This window comes from Heterodontus francisci, chromosome 2 (assembly GCF_036365525.1).
Source record: "Heterodontus francisci isolate sHetFra1 chromosome 2, sHetFra1.hap1, whole genome shotgun sequence".
NCBI classification, from domain to species: Eukaryota; Metazoa; Chordata; class Chondrichthyes; order Heterodontiformes; family Heterodontidae; genus Heterodontus; species Heterodontus francisci.
The window spans coordinates 49,723,793-49,743,911 of NC_090372.1; the positions used below are offsets into that span (position 1 = coordinate 49,723,793).

The window sequence follows — 20,119 nt, forward strand, 5'->3', positions numbered from 1 at the left end:
ATTTTCAGGCTTTATTGGCTCATAATCGGTGCTCCTCCATATGATTCTAATGTCAAGTTCTCTTTCTTGATCAGCATCTGTTGCTCAATAACCTTGTGTCTAATAGAAACTTGACATGATTTAGCCATTCTGGTGGAACAGTTTTAACGAGGCATACTTCTGTTCTTCAGAGGAATGTTTTATGTGTACACAGTATTTTGGTTTTAAGGAGGGGTTATTGGGCTAGAATCGAGTTCCTTTGAGTATTCAGTGGACTGAAACAAGGCTAACTTAGTTTACAATCTATGTTGGAGTCAAAAAATTTAGAGCAACTAGTTCATCCATAAAGCTCGTGCTGCTTGAGAGACAATTCATTCAGCTCCACAGGTGATTGTTTGCTTAACACTGGGCAGGAATTTGCTGGATCTCGGACCTTGAACAACGGGACAATATATTTCCTTAACCTTTAAGATTTGAGAAATAAACAGAGGTGAGTATATTAGAGTGGGTGAATTCAATGTCAAATCAAGTACAGAAAGAGAAATAAAGTGAGAGAAAAAAAGGTTGGATTAAGAGGGGGCAAAAAAGAGTCAGGCAAAGTAAAAAAAATAAATTTAAACTGACATTTTTAAACTGTCCACAAGAATCACAACCTGAACGAATGAGACTTCACACTTTTAATTCTTCACTTTGTTGGGCCCGAGAGGTTCATTGGCAGTCTTTTCCCTTTCTACAACATAATAATTGTTATTTGTGCTATTAATTACGAAACTCAACATTAGAGTCATACAGCATAGAAACAGGCCTTTCGGCCCACCGCGTCCATGCCGACCATAATGCCTATCTATACTAATCCCACTTGCCTGCATTAATTTCATATCCCTCTATGCCTTACTCATTCAAGTACCTGTCCAGATGCCTCTTAAATGTCGCTACCGTTCCTGCCTCCACCACCTCCTCTGGCAGCCCATTCCAGATACCCGCTATTCTTTGTGTGAAAAATTTGTCCCTTTGATCCTCTTTAAACCTCCTCCCTCTCACCTTAAATCTATTCCCTCTAGTTTTAGTCACCCCTACCATGGGAAACAGACTCTGGCTATCTACCCTATCTATGCCTCTCATAATTTTATATACCTCTATCATGTCCCCTCTCAGCCTCCTTCGTTCCAGGGAAAACAGACCCAGCCTACCCAATCTCTGTTTATAACTCAAGCCCTCCAAACCAGGCAACATCCTTGTGAATCTTTTCTGCACCCTCTGGAGCTGACTCACATCTTTCCTGTAGTGCGATGACCAGAACTACACACAGTACTCCAAATGTGGCCTAACCAACGTTATATACAACTGTAACATGACGTCCCAACTCTTGTACTCAGTGCCTCAGCCGATGAAGGCAAGCATGCCATACGCCTTCTTCACCCTGTCTGCCTGTGTTGCCACTTTCAGGGAACTATGTACTTGCACCCCAACGTCTCTCTGCTCAACAACACTCCCCAGGGCCCTGCCATTCGCTGTATATGTCCTGCCCTGGTTTAACTTCCCAAAATGCATCACTTCGCACTTGTCTGCGTTAAATTCCATTTGCCAATCCCTTGCCCACTTTCCCAGTTTATCTATATCCTATTGTAACCTTAGACCACCTTTTTCACTGTCCACTATACCACCAATTTTGGTGTCATCTGCAAACTTACTAATCATGCCCCCTACATTCACATCCAAGTCATTAATATATATGACAAACAACAGAGGGCCCAGCACCGATCCCTGCGGCACACCACTGGTCACCGGCCTTCAGTCTGAAAAACAGCCCTCCACTACCACCCTCTGCCTCCTATCACCAAGTCAATTTTGTATCCAATTTGCTAGCTCACCCTGGATCCCATGTGTTCGAACTTTCTGGACCAGCCTACCATGTGGGACCTTGTCAAAGGCCTTGCTAAAGTCCATCTAGACAACGCCCATCACCCTGCCCTCATCAATCCTCTTGGTCACTTCCTGAAAAAACTCAATCAAATTTGTGAGGCATGATTTCCCACGCACAAAGCCATGCTGACTATTCCTAATCAGACCTTGCCTTTCCAAATGCATATAAATCCTGTCTCTGAGACTCCCTTTCAATAACTTTCCCACCACTGATGTAAGGCTCACCGGCCTGTCATTCCCTGGTTTATCCCTGCTGCCCTTCTTAAATAAAGGCACAACATTAGCTATCCTCCAGTCTTCTGGTACCTCACCCATGGCTAACGTTACAAAAATCTCTGCCAGGGCCCCAGCAATCTCCTCCCTTGCTTCCCATAGCATCCGAGGATACACCTGGTCATGCCCTGGGGATTTATCCACCTTAATGCTCTTCAAGACCTCCAACACCTTCTCCTTTGTAATGTTGATATGCTCCAGGATATCGCTGTTCCCTCCCTTGAACTCACTAGCTTCCATGACCTTCTCCACGGTAAATACAGACGAGAAGTATTCATTTAAGACCTCACCCATTTCCCGTGGCTCCACACATAGATTACCACACTGATCCTTAAAAGTACCCACTCTCTCCCTAGCTACCCTTTTACTCTTAATATACTTATAGAAACTTTTAGGATTCTCCTTTATCTTATCTGCCAGGGAAATCTCATGGCCTCTTTTTGTCCTAATTTCCTTCTTAAGTCTACTCCTACATTCCATATACTCCTCGAGGGACTCGCTTGATCCCAGCTGCCTATACCTGACATATGCATTCTGTGGTGAGTTTAATGTGCAGGTAATGTGCAAATGCAGCAACTTCATCAGACTCATGGGGAGGTTAAGGACAAGATGTCTATCTCGCGAAGCTAACAGTTAAGCTGCACAAATCATCCAGCCATTTGTGGCAATTCGCAATTTATGGGTATCTCTCCCTTGCCACAAATACTGGCTTTTTTGCATATTAACAACAGTGTATGTTCTTCAGGCGCCACTATTTTTTCAGCAAATTATCTTAAACTGAACGAGAAGTAACTGAGTGCAAAATGTTCCAAGCATTAAAATTACTTTCTAATAATTAGGGGGATGGATAGCATCCTTTGTAAGCAGGATCGAGAGCCCTGCATGTTACATTGCCTACTTGGTGCCAGGGTGAAGGACATTTTGAACTGTCTTGAAAGCATATTGGAGAGGAGGGGAGACGATCCAGTCATTGTGGTCCAGGTTGGGACCAAGACATAGGAAAGGGTAGGCAAGAGATTCTGTTTGGCGAGTACCAGGAGCTAGGAGCTAAATTAGAAAAACAGGACTTCAAAGATTATAACCTCTGAATTATTACTTGAGTCATATGCAAATTGGTGCAGGGACAAGCAGATCGGGGAGGTCAACATGTGGTTGAAGGAGTGGTATAAGCAAGAGGGGTGCCATTTCACGGGACGTTAGCACTGGTACGGGGCAGGAAGGAACTATGCCATGGGGCAGACTCTACCCGAACTGGGCTGGGACAAACTCCACGTGAAATGGGCTGAGACTTGGGTCCTAGCGGAAAGGATAAAAAGGCTGCCACAAGAACTTTAAACTGGTAAATGGGGGTGAGGGCTCAGGTGAAAACAGCAGTATAAATAATAACTAAAACAAACAAACAAAAAGGAAATCATCAGAAATTGTGCATTAGGCATTATAGATAAAGGGAAAACTAAAAGGTGTGAAGTAAATTAAGAGAGAAATAAGAAATGTATGAGAATAACATGAGTCCAGTTGGACAGATTAAGGTGCATGGCCCAACATGCGTTCTTTACACAAAAGCATTGTGTATAAGGAACAAATTGAATAAATTGCAGGCACAATTCCACTTAGAGGGTATAATATGGTAGCTGTTACTGAGACAAAGCCACAAGACAGTCAGGCCTGAAGTGAATATACCAGATTAGAAGGTCTACAGGAAGGATAGAGAAACAGGTGTGGGGAGGAGTAGCTTTAATGATTAAGGAGGAAATTACTTCTGTGGTAAGAGAGGATATAATGAGAGGTAAACAGACTTTGAGTAAAATTAAAAAATAGAAAAGTATTTAAGATTGCAGTGGGATTTGTGTACAGCCCCCTGGTAGCAATTGTGAAGTAGCAAATTGTATAAATGCAGAGATTAGTCAAGCATGTAGCAAAGGCAGAGTGATTTTAATGGAGGGATTTTAACTTGCATTTAGATTGGGATAAACAGACGAGCTCATGCTAGAAAGTAGCAAATTTCTTCAAGTGTATTCAGGACAGTTTTCTGCAACAATATGTCCTAAAACACGGGGGACAGCTTATATTAGATTTAATAATGAGCCAGATTTAGTTAATTGCCTAATGGTGTGGGAATATTTATTTAACAGTGACCATAATATGATTGAGTTCAATGTTGTGTTTGGAAGGGAGAAACCCAAAATGGCTACTAAAATTCTAGATTTAGGTAAGGCTGCCTTCAATGGGATGAGATAGAGACTGTCGACAGTAAACTGGGCAAATCTGTTAGTGGGTAAAATGACAAAAGATCAGTGGGAGGTGTTCAAAAATAAATTTAAAGTAATAAATAATCAGTTTATACAACTAAGGGCAAGAGCTCTACTTGTCAGAAATAGCTATAAATGACAAAAGAGGTAAGAGACAACATTTAAAAAACATACAAAATGCAAAAAAAAAAGCACACATTCTGGTGAATGGGAGAGATACAAAGAACAGCAAAGGCTGACAAAATAGACAGTAAGAGCTATAAAAAGGCAGTATGAAAAGCTGACGAGATGTCAACATCAACACAAAAATCTTTTACAATTACATTAGGAAAAAATGGGTGGTCAAGAGCAATGTGATCCTTTAAAAACTGATAATGGTGATGTTGTAAATGGAAATAAGTTAATGGTGGGCATGTTAAATAATTACTTTGCATCATAGTAGAGGAAGAGGATAGTGTGCTGGACATAAAAGAAACTTATTCTGAATCAGGGATGGAGAATCACTAAAATTAACATAAGCAAATTAACAGTAGTGAAGAAGATAATAGCACTAAAGAGTGGAAATTTCCCAGTTCCAGATGGTTTCCTTCCCAAGGTTTCAATGGAAGTAGGTGAGAACAGACAGGCTGCAGACATGAATCCAGGATGGTATGTTGCCTCCTTGGTGCCAGGGTCAAGGATGTCACTGAATGGCTGCAGAGCACTCTGACGGGGGGAGGGTGAAAAGCCAGCGGTCGTGGTCCATATCAGTACCAGTGACATAGTTAGAAAGAGGGATGTGATCCTGCAGGCAGAGTTTGGGGAGCTAGGAAGGAAACTAGTAAGCAGGACCTCAAAGATCGTAATCTCCAGATTACTCCCAGTATCACACGCAAGTGAGTTTAGAAATAGGAGGATAGAGCAGATGAATGTGTGGCTGAAGAGATGATGCAGAGGGGAGGGCTTTAGATTCCTGTGACATTGTGACCAGTTCTGGGGGCGATGGGACCTGTACACGCTGGATGGGTTGCATCTCAACAGAGCCGCGCCAGTGTCCTCAAGGAGTGTTTTGCTTGTGCTATTTTGGAGGGTTTCAACTAACCTGGCAGGGGTGTGGCAACCAGGAGGTAATATTAGTGAGGAAAACCAAGGTGCACAGAGAATTGGGAGAGACAGATAGCACTAGAGAAGGAAATAGTAAGGTATTAAGTGACGTCAGAGTAAAGCAAAATGTAATAAGATTTAAATTGTGTTTACTGTGCATGTATGTGAATGCACGGAGTGTGGCAAATAAGCTGCTGAGTTGTTAGGTAAAGATAGCCACGTTGAAATATGATGTTGTCGTAATAATCGAGCCTTAGCTCAAAAAATGGCAGGACTGGGTACTAAATATACCTGGATACAAGATGTTCAGGGAAGATGGGGAAGGAGAAAAAAGAGGAGGGGTCGCAGTATTGATGAATGAGAACATCACACTGCTGGATAGAGAGGATGTCCTAGAGGCATCAAGGACAGAATCTGTTTGTTTAGAGCTATGAAACAACAGAGGTACTGTTACATCGCTGAGTGTATTCTATAGTCCACCAACTAGTGGGAAAGATGTAGAGGAACAAATTTTCAAGGAAATTACAGAGAGGTGCAAGAATTATTGAGTAGTTATAATGGGGGACTTTAATTATCCTGATGTAGACTGGGATAGTAGTAATATAGAGGGCAGAGAGGGGCGAGTTTCTAGAGTGAGTTCAGGAGAATTTTCTACATCAGTGTTTCCAGTCCAATGAGAAAGGATGGGGTGAGAATGGATCTGACCCAGATAAATTGGAATCAAAGATTGGCAGGTAAAACTGTGTCTGAACAATGGACTGCTTTTAAAGAGGAGATAGTTTGGGTATAGTCAAGGTACTGTCCCACGAGCGGGAACGTTAAGGCAAACCGATCCAGAGCTCCGTAAATGCCGTAAGAAATAGAGAGTAAGATGAAGAAAAAGGGCGCATGTGACATGTCAGGTGACTAATACAATTGAGAATCAAGCTCAATATAGAAAGTTCAGAGGGGAAGTGAAAAAACCAATGAAAGAAGCAAAGGAAGAGTATGAGAAGAAACTGGCAGCTAACATAAAAAGGAATCCAAAGGTTTTCGAAAGGCATATAAATAGTAAAAGGGTGGTAAAAGGAGAAGTGGGGCTGATGAGGCTAGGCCTGGATGAGATACACCCAAGGATACTGAGGGAAATAAGTAGGAAAATTGCGGAGGCTCTGGCCATAATCTTACAGTCCTCCTTAGATACAGGGGTAGTGCCAGAGGAATGGAGAATTTCAAATGTTTGCACCCTTGTTCAAAAAAGGTGCAAGGTTAAGCCCAGCAACTACAGGCCAGTCAGTTTAACCTTGGTGGTGATAAAGCTTTTAGAAATGATAATGTGGGATGACATTAGCAGTCACTTAGACAAATGTGGATTAATTAAGGAAAGCCAGCATGGAGTTGTTGAGGGCAAATCGTGTTTAACTAACTTGCTTGAGTATTTTTGATGAAGTAACAGAGATGGTTGATGAGGGGAATGCAGTTGATGGTGTACATGGGCTTCCAAAGGCATTTGACAAAGTGCCACATAGCAGGCTTGTCAGCAAAGTTGAAGCCCATGGAATAAAAGGGACAGTAGCAGCATGGATACAAAATTAGCTGAGAGACAGGAAACAGAGAATAGTAGTGCAAAGTTGTTTTTAGACTGGAGGAAGGTATATCGTGACATTTCCCAAGGATCAGTGTTAGGACCCCTGCTTTTTTGATGTAATAATTTCAAAATTTGTGGATGACACAAAACTTGGAAGTATTGTGAACAGTGAGGAGAATAGATAAACTTCAAAAGGACATCAACAGGCTGGTGGAATGAGCTGACCAGTGGCAGCTGAAATTTGATGCAAAGATGTGTGAAGTGATGCATTTTGGTAGGAAGAATGAGGAGAGGTAATATAAAATAAAGGGTGCAATTCTAAAGGGTGTGCAGAAGCAGATGAACCTGGGTGTAAATGTGCATAAATCATTGAAGGTGGCAGAGCAGGTTGAGAAAGCAGTTAATAAAGCATACGGGGAGAATCTGTTCCCATTGGCAGAAGGATTAAGAGCCAGAGGACACTGATTTAAGGTGATTGACAAAAGAAGCAACAACGACACGAGGAAAAAGTTTTTTACGCAGGGAGTGGTTAGGATCTGAACTGTACTGCTTGAGAGTGTGGTGGAGGCAAATTCAATTGTGGTTTTCAAAAGAGAATTGGATAGTTAACTGAAGAGAAAAAAATTGCAGCACTAGGGGGAAAAGGCAGGGAATTGGGACCAGGTGAGTTGCTTTGGTAGAGAGCCAGCATGGACAAGATGGGCCGAATGGCATCCTTCTGTGCTGCAACCATTCTATGATTTCGGAAGCCCTGAGCATAATCCTTCAAAGTTGACGCAATTCAGAAACTGTTTCTTTAGATTGGAAAATTTCACATCACTCCGCTAATTAAGAAAGGTGAGAGAGGGATACCAGGGAATTATAGATGAACGTCTGTTGTCAGGAAATTGTTATATTCTATAATTAAGGAGAATGATTGAACACCTTGAAAATTTTCAGCTGGTCAGAGAAAGCTAGTGTGGATTTGTAAAGGGAAGGTCATGCCTAATAAACCTGATTGAATTTTTTTTAAAGAGATGACTAAAGTTGTGGACAGGAAAATGTCTGTGGATTTTTATTGATGTGGACTTCCAGAAGGAATTTGATAAAGTTCCTCTTAAGAGACTGATGGCTAAAGTTGAAGGTCATGGACTTGAGGGGAAATTATTGACCAGGTTAGAAAATTAGTTGATCAGCAGGAGATGAAAAGTAGGGATAATGGGCAGGTATGCTAATTGGCAGCATGTGACTCCTGGTGTCCTATGGGGAGGCGGTGGCATAGTGGTATTATCACTGGACTAGTAACCCAGAGACCCAGGGTATTGATCTGGAGACATGGGTTCGAATCCCACCACAGCAGAAGGTGGAATTTGAATTTAATTAATAAAAATCTGGAATTAAAAGCTAGTCTAATGATGGCCATGAAACCATTGTCGATTGTTGTAAAAAACCATCTGGTTCACTAATGTCCTTTAGGGAAGGAAATCTGCTGTCCTTACCTGGTCTGGCCTATATGTGACTCCAGGCCCACAGCAATGTGGTTGACTCTTACATGCCCTCTGAAATGGCCTAGCAAGCCACTCAGTTATACCTAACCGCTACGAAGTTAATAAAAAGGAAGGAAACCAGACGGACCACCTGGCATCGACCTAGGCACCGGAAACGACAACGGCAAACCCAGCCCTGTCGACCCTGCAAAGTCTTCCTTACTAACATCAAAATGAGGTGTCAACCTGGTGAAGCTAAAACCCAGGACTGCTTGCATGCCAAACTGCATAAGCAGCATGCAATAGACAGAGCTAAGCGATCCCATAACCAACGGATTAGATCTAAAATAAAAACAAGAAATGCTGGAACCACTCAGCAGGTCTATCAGCATCTGTGGAAAGAGAAGCAGAGTTAACGTTTCGGGTCAGTGACCCTTCTTCGAAACTGACAAATATTAGAAATGTCACAGGTTATAAGCAAGTGAGGTGGGGGTGGGGCAAGCGATAACAAAGGAGAAGGTGTGGATTGGACGAGGCCACATAGCTGACCAGAAGGTCATGGAGTAAAGGCAAACAATATGTTAATGGTGTGTTGAAAGACAAAGCATTAGTACAGATAGGGTGTTAACGGACTGAATATTGAACAGCAGCAAGTACAAACATGAAAAAAAACAGTGGGTAAGCAAACTGAACAAACTAACATGAAATGAAATAAACATTTTTTAAAAATTGTAAAAAATGTAAAAAGAAAAAAAGAAAAAATAACCAAAAATAAAAGTAAAATGGGGGGCCCGTCATGCTCTGAAATTATTGAACTCAATGTTCAGTCCGGCACGCTGTAGTGTGCCTAATCGGTAAATGAGATGCTGTTCCTCGAGCTTGCGTTGATGTTCACTGCAACACTGCAGCAATCCCAGGACAGAGATGTGAGCATGAGAGCAGGGGGGAGTTTTGAAATGGCAAGCAACCGGAAGCTCAGGGTCCTGCTTGCGGACTGAGCGGAGGTGTTCCGCAAAGCGGTCACCCAGTCTGCACTTGGTTTCCCCAATGTAGAGGAGACCACATTGTGAGCAGTGAATACAGTATACTACATTGAAAGAAGTGCAAGTAAATCGCTGCTTCACCTGAAAGGAGTGTTTGGGGCCTGGGATAGTGAGGAGAGAGGAGGTAAACGGGCTGGTATTACACCTCCTGCAATCGCAGGGGAAGGTGCCATGGGACGGAGATGAGGTGGTGGGGGTAATGGAGGAGTGGACCAGGGTGTCGCGGAGGGAACGATCCCTTCGGAATGCTGACAGGGGAAGGGAGCGGAAGATGCGTTTGGTAGTGGCATCACGCTGGAGGTGGTGGAAATGGCGGAGGATAATCCTTTGGATATGGAGGCTGATGGGGTGGAAAGTGAGGACAAGGAGAACCCTGTCACGGTTCTGGGAGGGAGGGAAAGGGGTGAGGGTAGAGGTGCAGGAAATGGGCCGGACACGGTTGAGGGCCCTGTCAACAACGGTGGGGGGGAATCCTCGGTTGAGGAAAAAGGAGGTCATATCAGAAGCAGCGTCATGGAAGGTAGCATCATCAGAGCAGATGCGTCGGAGATGGAGAAACTGGGAGAATGGAATGGAGTCCTTACAGGAGGTAGGGTGTGAAGAAGTGTAGTCGAGGTAGTTGAGGATTAGATCTAAGCTCTGCAGTCCTGCCACATTCAGTCGTGAATGATGGTGGACAATTAAACAACTAACTGGAGGAGGTGACTCCACAAATATCCCCATCCTCAATGATGGGTGAGCCCAGCACATCAGTGCGAAAGATAAGGCTGAAGCATTTTCAACAATCTTCAGCCAGAAGTGCCGAGTTGATGATCCATCTCGGCCCACTGCTGAAGTCCCCAGCATTACAGATGACAGACTTCAGCCAATTCGATTCACACCGCGTGATATCAAGAAACGACTGAAGGCACTAGCAAAGGCTATGGGTCCTGAAAATATTCCGGCAATAGTACTGAAGACCTGTGCTCCAGAACTTGCCGCACTCCTATCAAAGCTGTTCTAATACAGCTACAACACTGGCATCTACACGGCAATGTAGAAAATTGCCCAGGTATGTCCTGTACACAAAAAGCAGGACAAGTCCAACCCGGCCAATTACCGCCCTATCAGTCTACTCTCAATCGTCAGTAAAGTGATGGAAGGTGTCATCAACCTTGCCATCAAGCAACACTTGCTTAGCAATAACCTGCTCAGTGATGCCCAGTTTGGGTTCCACCATGGCCACTCAGCTCCTGACCTCAATACAGCCTTGGTTCAAACATGAACAAAAGAGCTGAACTCGAGGTGAGGTGAGAGTGACTGCCCTTGACATCAAGGCAGCATTTGACCGAGTATGGAATCAAGGAGCCCGAGCAAAACTGGAGTCAATGGGAATCTGGGGGAAAACTCTCTACTGGTTGGAGTCATACCTAGCGCAATTTATAATGGCCAATTTACCTATCAACCTGCAAGTCTTTTGGCTTGTGGTTTTCTCCGGGTGCTCCGGTTTCCTCCCACCGCCAAAGACTTGCAGGTGATAGGTAAATTGGCCATTGTAAATTCCCCCTGGTGTAGGTAGGTGGTAGGGAATATGGGATTACTGTCGGGTTAGTATAAATGGGTGGTTCTTGGTCGGCACAGACTCGGTGGGCCGAAGGGCCTGTTTCAGTGCTGTATCTCTAAATAAATTTTTTTTAAAAATTGTTGAGGGTTTTTGTTACAGATCTTGGAGCTCACTGTAGAGTCCTTGATTGTAGGTAGATCCTGCTTTTCTTTGGGGCCCAGTATTCTTCTTAAACCTTGTTCACTGTAGGAGACTTTTTTCTCTTGGGATTCATGTGTCTTCAATGGATTTGGAGTTCCGTGAGAAAGACATGGAAGCAGACAGGAGAGGCTGTGGCGAGCCAGCCAGGAGACGTCTTTTCAGCCCTGGATCAAACAGACACTCCTTAGTTCAAAAAATCTGTGGCTTGTTCAAAAAACCCTGGACCAGGCAGTTAGTCATGTGACCAGCTGGTTTAACCAGTTCTGGCTTTTGTGGATTGTATCAGCTTAGCAGTCTCTGGAATGCTCTTCCTTACACTTTCAATGTCGGGTGATCAAAATCCATTATGTCAGGGAATGGTCCTTTTGTCTCCGCAAGCACTGTCTGTTAGTATACAAATGTTTTTTCCAGCTATGTGTCTAGCAGCCCTTGGAACAGGCCTTCTCCTCTTCCCCGCAAGTTTAAATTTAATGTTCCTATGACAAAATTAATATGCCTCATTCGTGGCAGGTGGGGGCCTTCATGACACCTCCACACCCAGCAGAATGAAATGCAAGTTGAGAAAAGTGCATTTTGTTAAAAAGGGTTGAGAGAGAAAATATAAGATACAGGAAAAAGCATGCGTCTCTCTCTCCTAGTCATTCACATTCAGTCATAAATCCTAAAACTTATTACACCCTGTCTTTTCTTGGTAGCAGTGTTGCTTTAAACTGCCCTTTTTTGGTATCCCAATAAACATGTGGTTCTTTGGGGAGGTTTTTCTTCAGTTTGCCCATTTCCATTACTGCCTCGGGCCTTTGTTCCTGTTGAGGTCGGCAAAGGGGGAAGGTTAGTTTTAATTAGCCGTAAGTTGGGATTTATTTCTTCAAGAGAGTCAGTAGTGGGAGGGTCTATCCTGAACAATCTTTCAGCGCTTTGCTGAGTCATGCAAGGGCTTTTGACTTCAGGGGATGGGTGGTTCTCTTTTTTTCTGACTGTGGCAGAGGATTCTTTGCTAATCTCCCCATTGTCCTCTGGGGCACTCCTGCCTGCAGGTATTTGGGCAGACTCTACTGCACTCCCCTGTAGCACTTGGACTAGGTGAGGCATCACCCTCACGGATTCTCTACCCCCTAGAGGTCTTTGTCTCTGCAGGTTCCTGTAAATGCTGTTAGCAACTTTGGTGGGGTGCTTCTAGTGTCTGCATTTACCTAGGAGGATGTGGGGTCTAACTTTTCAAATTTTTTGGGGTTGACTGAGAAGACAGTAGGGGTTTGAATCCGGGATTCTTTCCGGACCTCCTTTAACCTGGCCTCAGCTGCTTTTTCCCCTTCCCTTTCTAACCTTTTTCCAGCCTGTCCCCTTTTGTTCTCGCCGGGGTCCCTTACAGTTCACCAGCCCTTTGCTGGAGGGTCCTCATAACACCAGTACAGGACTTAGGGGTGTAGGTTTCATTGTAGGTTGGGGTTTCCCCTCAACCTGGCACATGTGGCAACTCCTCCAGTACTCCACCACAACCTTGTGGAGTTTTGGCCACACAAACTGCTGTCTTTTGCGGGCTTTGGTCTTTTGTATACCGGCATGCATAGCCACTGTAGTTTCGTGGGCCCTTCTTAATATTTCTCTCCGGTACCTCTGCGGCACCACTAACTGGTGAACCACTGCCCACTCCTTGCTCTCAGGTCTGTGAGGAGAACATCCATTTCCTCATCAGTACCTCATTCTTTAACTAGTAGCAATCACGGACTCCTCTGCTTCAATTTCAGACTGGGCAGCCTGTGCTAATTCTCTCGGCTCGTTGAGCCTCAGCTAGGGAAGATTATTTAACTCATTCCCTGGGTCTTCTAACTTTCCAAAGAAAGTCTCAGATAGACAGACCTCATGGTCATCTGCCTGCAGTGCCAATTCAGTCTCCTCTGAGGGAGCTGGTTTGATCATGGCCTCACTCATTACAAATTCAGGGAGTCTGCAGGGGACCGTCTCCTGCCACTGCTCTGTCTCTCTGACCTCCTAAGGTCTTTCCTTCACTACTGGGGGGGTGCTACCACCTTCACCCTCATCAGATCATTAACTCGGAGCAGGTGGACCCTGTCCACAGGCAAACTAGGGACAATCCCTACGGACACCGGTCCTGAAACTAGGTCGCACTCCATGTGCACCTGGGGTACAGATACAGGCATACACTGCCCTCCAATGCCATTCACCACCATTCTGGTGTTCACTGCACTCTCTTGGGGGTGAAAGGTCAGGCCTTTTCCCAGTAAAAGGGATCTAGTGGCCCCTGTGTCCCTGCAAATTACTATGGGCTTGCTTGCCCCACTCGAGGGCTAGGGGTTACTTTCCCCTTAAACACAAAACCCTGATAGTCTTCAGGAATCCTATAAATTTTTCCTGCACTTGCAGTAGTAAACTTCCTGGATTGCACTCCTAGTGCAGTTAAAGCTACATCTTGCACTGTTGTGCTCCCCTTCAGCAGTCCTTCTTCACTGAGCGGATGTGCCCTGATTAACCCTAAAGGTTTTGCTTTTAATTTCCAGCAGTCAGTTTTAGATGACCTGCCTTATTACAATGGAAGCAATCAGGTCTCCGGATCTCACTCCTGCTTGCAGCACCTTCCTTTTTGGCTAGAGGAGGGCCCCCTGTGTCTCCTGTTTTTCCTTCTCTCCCAGGACTGCTTGGGTTCCTATCATCTTCCCACCCTTTGTCCTTTTCAGACTTGTGGGGGTGACTAGGAAAGGTTCTCCCCAGGGAAACCAACTTATAAATTAATGCAAACCCATCAGCCAGAACGTCCGCTTGCCAGGCTGTCTGACCCCACTGCTCCTCTACATGGGTCTTTATTGAGAGTGGGAGAGAGTGTTTAAATTCCTCTAACAGAATTACTTCTCTGAGATTCTCATAGCTGAGCTGCATTTTAAGAGCCCTCAGTCACTGGTCAAAAGCCAGCTGCTTGCTTGCTTTCAAACTTAGAAGCTTGATAAGCTTGCTTCATGAGGGTTCTACACTTTAGGCGATAGGCTTTGGGTACTAGTTCATATACCCCAAGGATAGCATTTTTTGTCAGTTCATAATTTGATGAACTGTCATCTGGCAACAGGGAATAAACCTCATGGGCTTTTCAGGTTAACTTGTTTTGTAATAAGAGGCCAGGTTTCAGCTTGCCATTTTAGCTGCCTTGCCAGTTTCTCAAAAGACACAAAAAACGCTTCCACATCTTCATTGTTTTTTGGGATTAGTTGAGATAGTTTTAACAATTCTGAACCCAGCCCTGGATTACGCTCCTCCATATTGGCCATGCTAGCGACGCATGCAATAAGGGTGTATCTGTAATTGTGGGTGACTTTAACCTACATATAGATTGGCCAAACCAAATTAGCAATAATATTGTAAAGGAGGAATTCCTGGAGTGCGTACATGATGGCTTTTTGGACCAATACGTTGAGGAACCAACTAGAGAACAGGCCGTCCTAGACTGGGTGTTGTGTAATGAGAAAGGATTAGTTAACAATCTTGTTGTGCAGGGTCCCTGGGGAAGAGCGACCAGAACATGAAGAATTCTTCATTAAGATGGAGGGTGAGAGAGTTGATTCCGAGACTAGGGTCCTGAATCTAAATAAAGGAAACTATGAAGGTATGAGGCGCGAGTTGGCTATGATAGATTGGGGAACGTTACTTAAAGGGCTGATAGTGGATAGGCAATGGCTAGTATTTAAAGAGCGCATGGATGAATTACAACAATTGTTCATTCCTACCTGGCGCAAAAATAAAACCGGAAGGGTGGCTCAACCATGGCTGACAAAAGAAATTAGGGATAGTATTAGATCCAAGGAGGAGAACTATATAATGGCCAGAACAAGCAGAAAACCTGAGGATTGGGAGCAGTTTAGAATTCAGCAAAGGAGGACAAAGGGATTGATTAAGAAGGGGAAAATAGAGTATGAGAGTAAGCTTGCAGAGAACATAAAAACTGACTGTAAAAGCTTCTGTAGATATGTGAAGAGAAAAAGATTAGTGAAGACAAATGTGGGTCCCTTACAGTCAGAAACGGGGGAATTTATAATGGGGAACAAAGAAATGGCAGACCAATTAAATATGTACTTTGGTTCTGTCTTCACAAAGGAGGACACAAATTACCTCTCAGAAATTTTGGGGAACATAGGGTCAAGTGAGAAGGAGGAACTGTATGAAATCAGTATTAGTAGGGAAATGGTGTTAGGGAAATTGATGAGATTGAAGGCCGATAAATCCCCAAGGCCTGATAATCTACATCCCAGCGTACTTAAGGAAGTGGCCCTAAAAATAGTAGATGCATTGCTGGTAATTTTTCAAAATTCTGTAGACTCTAGAACAGTTACAATGGATTGGAGGGTAGCTAACGTAACCTCACTATTTTAAAAAGGAGGTAGAGAGAAAACAGGAATTATAGACTGGTTAGCCTGACATCAGTAGTAGGGAAAATGCGAGAGTCCATTATAAAAGATGTAATAGCAGAGCACTTGGAAAGCAATGACAGGATCGGACAAAGTCAACATGGATTTACAAAAGGGAAATCATGCTTGACAAATCTACTGGAATTTTTTGAGGATGTAGCTAGTAGAATAGATAAGGGAGAACCAGTGGATGTGATGTATTTGGACTTTCAGAAGGCTTTCGATAAGGTCCCACATAAGAGATTAGCGTGCAAAATTAAAGCACATGGCATTGGGGGTAAGGTACTGACATTGATAGAGAACTGGTTGGCAGACAGGAAACAAAGAATAGGAATAACCGGGTCTTTTTACGAGTGGCAGGCAGTGACTAGTGGGGTACCGCAGGGATCAGTGCTAGGACCCCAGCTATTCACAATATATATCAATGATATAGATGAGGGAACTAAATGTAATATATCCATGCTGGCAGACGACACAATGCTGGGTGGGAGTGGGAGCTATGAGGAGGATGCAGAGAAGCTCCAGTGTGATTTGGATAGGTTGAGTGAGTGGGCAAATACATGGCAGATGCAATATAATGTGGATAAATGTGAGGTTATCCACTTTGATGGCAAAAACAGAAAGGCAGATTATTATCTGAACGGCGATAGATTGGGAAAGGGGGAGATGCAGAGAGACCTGGTGTCCTTGTGCACCAGTCACTGAAAGTAAGCATGCAGGTGCAGCAGGCAGTTAAGAAGGCAAATGGTATGTTGGTCTTCATAGCAAGAGGATTCGAGTACAGGAGGAAGGATGTCTTGCTGCAATTCTACAAGGCCTTGGTGAGACCACATCTGAAGTATTGTGTGTAGTTTTGGTCTCCTTATCTGAGGAAGGATGTTCTTGCTATGGAGGGAGTACAGCAAAGGTTCACAGACTGATTCCTGGGATGGCAGGACTGACGTATGAAGAGAGATTGGGTCAATTAGGCTTGTATTCGCTAGAGTTTAGAAGAATGAGAGGGGATCTCATAGAAACCTACAAAATTCTAGACAGACTAGATGCAGGAAGGATGTTCCCGATGGTGGGGGAGTCCAGGACCAGGGGTCACAGTCTGAAGATAAGGGGTAAGCCATTTAGGACTGAGATGAGGAGTGATTTCTTCACTCAGAGAGTGGTGAACCTGTGGAATTCTCTACCACGAAAAGCAGTCGAGGTCAAATCATTAAATATATTCAAGAAAGAGTTAGATATAGTTCTTAGGGCTAATGGGATCAAGGGATACGGGGAGAAAGCGGGAACAGGTTACTGTGTTTGGATGATCAGTCATGATCGTATTGAATGGCGGAGCAGGCTTGAAGGGCCGAATGGCCTATTCCTGCTCCTATTTTTCTACGTTTCAGTGGGGTTACTCTGTCACCCCCTTGTTAATGCAAGCCGCTTCAGCACTCTCTCTTCGTATTTCTTCTGGAATGTTCTTTCTCTCTCCCTCTCCTGCCATTCATTTTCTTCACGTTCCTTCTGGAAGACTCTTTCTTTCTCCCTCTCCTTCCTCTCTCTTTCTCCCTCTCCTAATTCAAGTTTCCTCTTTTCCAATTGTATCTTTGCTAGCAATACCCTGTTGGAGTCTACTTCTAACCTTGCTTCTGCTTCTTCAGATACAAGGAGAAATCGTTGGCCACTAGTCTTTGGAGTTCAGACTTTCTAGATTTGGGCCGGACAGTGATCCCACACTGTTCAGCCACTTTCCTCATCTCCTCCATAGACAGTGCTTTTAACTTATCCCTAGTTACTTCACCCTGGCATGGCGAGCTACTAGCTTCAGTTGCAGACATGTTAGTATTCAAGCACACATAACCACAAGAAAACGTGTACTGAAATCCTGCTCTTTTTTGATTGGGAACAATTTGGCTTCCCACTTCCGATTTCTCTTGTTTGTCTGTGGGTAAAATCCCAGATGGTAACCCCAAAATTTCTGTTTCAACCAGGTGAGAAAGGGGTCTAGGGTTCCCTCTCAGCCTACAGCTGGTCTTACCTAAACAGGGTTTTAATTTTAAACACACGGTGTTTTTATCTCCGCCTTGGTGAATCCTTGTTCGCTGCTTTCCAATTATAAGGGAAAGAAACCAGCACAAACAGTTTCTTAGGTTTAAAGAAGGAAAGTTGAAATTTATTAAACTTAAACTCTAGTTCGGTTAACGTCCATGGATACACGACGCTGCCACACTGTCATGCATACGCGATACATGCATGCAGATAGAGACAGAACAGAGCAGTTCATCCAGTTCTGATGAAAGGTTACAGATCTGAAACGTTAACTCTGCTTCTGTCTCCACAGATGCTGCCTGACCTGCTGAGTATTTCCAGCACTTTCTGTTTTTATTTAAGCATTTGGCTTTATAAGGATTAGGGTGGCCAACCATCCAATATTGTCCTGAAGTCTCCAGGAATTTAACAAAAATCCCCTGGTTGTTGCTGCGAGCAACCTAGGAGAAACATCATATGGGCATTAAAAATATTTGGTTTTTTTTTCATTTTCTTTCTTTGACTACTTTTGTTCGTTTGTTGGAGATGGCGAGTAAAGGATTTTTGACTGGGTGGGACAGTTGGACGTGATGGTCATGTGATTAAACTTCCAGGAATATGTCCAACCATAGTTCGCAACCCTAACAGGAATCTAATTATGTTGAAAGTAACTCAAGGGAAGTTTGCCATTAGCCTAGACGCTCAGCTGAGTGTAGATTGGCTGGCTAGGTTCAGCTCGCTCCAGATACGTTCACGGTTGGAAACTTGGCCACAAAGCAATACAGCCATTCATTGGCCTGCTTCTTCTCATTGGTCTCAGATACAAATATCAATCAAAACCATCACCCCAGGCTGACTTTTTTCTTTGGTCGTGTCAGATATCTTGAACTACCTGTCAAGACATGTCATGCCAAAAAACAATAACAAACTACATCACATTTAAAACATAGATTAATTGCCCATTGAAACACAGATAATGCTTGTGGTACAAGCTTGTAACCCCTGTGGCTCAGAAGCTTAAAAATAAAAAGGTTTGGTCATCCTGGGGGTTACCATTTACCAGAAACTGAACTGGAGCGTCCACATAAATAGTGTGGCAACAGGAACTGGTCAGAGGCTGGGAATTCTGCAGTGAGTAACCCACCTCATGACTTCCCAAAGCCTGTCTACCATCTACAAGAAACAAGTCAGGACTGTGATGGAATACTGTCCACTTGCCTGGATGAGTGCGGCTCCAACAACACTCAAGGAGCTCGACAGCATCCAGGACAAAGCAGCCCACTTGATTGGTACCCCATCCACCACCTTAAACATTCACTCCCTCCACCACTGAAGCACAGTGGCAGCAGTGCGTACAAGATGCACTTACCACGCCTCCTTCAACAGCAGCTTCCAAACCCGCAACCTCTTCCACCTAGAAGGACAAGGGCAGCAGATGCATGGGAACAGCACCATCTGCAAGTTCCCCTTCAAGCCACACACCATCCTGACTTCGAAACATATCGCTGTTCCTTCACTGTCACTGGGTCAATATCCTGGAACTCCCTCGTTAACAGCACTGTGGGTATACCCGCACCAGGTGGACTGCAGCGGATCAAGAAGGCAGCTTATCTCCACCTTCTCGAGGGCAATTAGGAATGGGCAAAAAATCCTGACCTTGCCAGTGACACCCACAACCCAAGAAACAAATTTAATTAAAATTAAATAATTAACTTATTAACTACTCTATTACTTGACAGGAATCAAAAATGTACTACATATTAATTGACTATGGCTTGCCAGACCATGGTGTATATTTACATACCTTGCAAAGACAACCCATCAAAACTAGAGTTAACTGCATATATGCTGTAAACCACAATAAAAAACCAATCACCTATCATTCACAAAATGCATTTCATTTTTGTTCTAGGTATATTGTATACAGAGAGGAGTGAAGTTTCAATGTGAGCCCAAGGATAGTAAATAATAATTCTGCTTTGTTTGGAATGCTTATTTGGTAGTGTTATGTGCTGCAGGCCCACTGGCCATTTAGTGAAACACCCACTTGATTATATTCAAAAGGACAGTGCTGCTGTTTGTGGTGATTTTTTTATCACTTAGTTTTTAGTGGTTTGCATTTTTTTTAACGTGGTCTTTGAGTAAATCTATGCAAAGTAGTGAAATCTGCTTGCAATTTGTATTATGTTAGTCACATGGATCTCTGAAAATATATGCCTTGAACTTACACTGCAAGTAATGGGCGCAAATACTTACGGCATGCGCCTAAAGTTTCTCTCTTTGCTATTTTAGTGTTGACATTTTATGATTTTTTTTAAAATCCGACCTTTAAAATGTTGCAGTTTCTCCATGTTACTGTAACTCCACAGAACAAAGGAC

General features: G+C 43.7%; 1 protein-coding gene across 7 annotated transcripts in view; it reads left to right on the top strand.

Moving 5' to 3' along the window:
* Positions 1-20,119, top strand: part of hivep1 (HIVEP zinc finger 1) — a 405,502-nt gene that overhangs the window by 201,113 nt on the left and 184,270 nt on the right. The window lies entirely within an intron of this gene.